Here is a 1661-nt window from a genome sequence, read left to right as displayed (position 1 = left end):
TCAACATATTCTGTTACACCAAATACACAAAATAATGATCTTTAAAAAAGCATCATATGACCCCTTTAATACAGCGTATAGCACTAGTCATCTAAATGAATGTAACATGGCAAAGATTAATGCACTTTTGGAAGCTGAATTTCAATATGAAAAATAACTTTTATATTAATTCAATGGATTTATTGCATTTTGAAGAAACAAAAAGTGTCATGGATTTATTGCATTTTGGGGAAAAAATAATAACGTTTTATAATAAATCTTTGAAAAACAAAATCTGGATTTGAATTTTTAATGTTATTATAACCTAAAGATGCTATGTCAAAGTTTGAAACAGAAAATAGTGGTTTTCATCTTGCCACTTTCTTGGTAAAGAAAACAAATTTTTACTCAAATTAATCAAAATGGATTTATAGCGTTTTGGAACCAAACTCTTCATATACACACACACACATACAACAGACATACACATTTCTTTATGTAGCTGTTGTCAATTCCCTTTGTGACTGTTCCATTAACCCAACAGCTGGGTTAGTCCATATTTGACCCAAAGTTGGGTTGAAACAACCCAGCATTTTTTAGAGTGTAGCATTTCATTTACCTCAGGAAGTCATCAGTGTCCACAGCTCGTTAGTTCGCTATAAATAAAGTGCAGAGAAGAGCATTTCACACAATATTAGACTATATACTCATTATATTTTACTTTACCTGTAAGTGATGTCTTAATTATTTAATGTTTAAATACATCTGTTATGAAACGAGTTATGAGAGGCACTGTGTAAATTAATGTATTTCAACAACAAATATAATTTTTATAATTTAGACGTTAATTTAAAAAACTGCATTATGTGCAATTTACATGTTTGCATACATTTTTTTTTTTAAGTTGAGTGTTGCTTGTTATATTTAAAAATAAATAGTAATTAAATTTAAGTTAGGGGTCTGTTGTTAACTGTAAAGGTATAGTAGGCCTAATTTTAAAGGGCTCACTGTAGTTTAGAGCATAAGCCGAGGTAGATTTTTATCCCTAAGAAAATTTGAATTATAACTGAATTTATTTAAAGAAAGAGCAATTCTCTTTTAAAAGAAAACTTGCCCTTTCAAAAGAGCAAGTTTTTCCCCCTGCTGTACTGAAACTGTACCGAACCGTGGCATCAAAACCGAGGTCCGTACTGAACCGTCATGCTTGTGTACCATTACACCCCTAGTTTTTATAATAAATCTTTGAAAATCAAAATCTGGACTTTCATTTTTAATGTTATTATAACCTAAAGATGCTATGTGAACGTTTGAAACAGAAAATAGTGGTTTTCATCTTGCCACTTTCTTGTTAAAGAAAACACATTTTTACTCAAATTAATCAAAATGGATTTATAGCGTTTTGGAACCAAACTCTTCATATATTTAGTGCTGTCAAACGATTAATCGTGATTAATCACATCCAAAATAAAAGTTTTTGTTTACATATATGTATGTGTGCTGTGTGTATTTATTATGTGTATATAAATACACACACATGCATGTATATATTTCAGAAAAATATGTTGTTTATATATTAAATATATTTATTTATAATATAATTTATATGAATATAAACATAGACATGTAAATACATCTAAATATTTTCAAAATATATACTGTATGTGTGTATATTTATATATACA

The 1661-nt window shown here is 28.4% G+C and overlaps 1 protein-coding gene across 1 annotated transcript in view; it reads left to right on the top strand.

Moving 5' to 3' along the window:
- The window catches only part of gab2 (GRB2-associated binding protein 2), a 79566-nt gene that overhangs the window by 39174 nt on the left and 38731 nt on the right, over positions 1-1661 (top strand). The gene's annotated exons all lie outside the window — the stretch shown is intronic.

This window comes from Sinocyclocheilus anshuiensis, unplaced genomic scaffold (assembly GCF_001515605.1).
Source record: "Sinocyclocheilus anshuiensis isolate Anshui unplaced genomic scaffold, SAMN03320099.WGS_v1.1 scaffold513, whole genome shotgun sequence".
Taxonomy (NCBI): domain Eukaryota; kingdom Metazoa; phylum Chordata; class Actinopteri; order Cypriniformes; family Cyprinidae; genus Sinocyclocheilus; species Sinocyclocheilus anshuiensis.
This window is presented reverse-complemented; position numbering and strand designations above follow the sequence as displayed.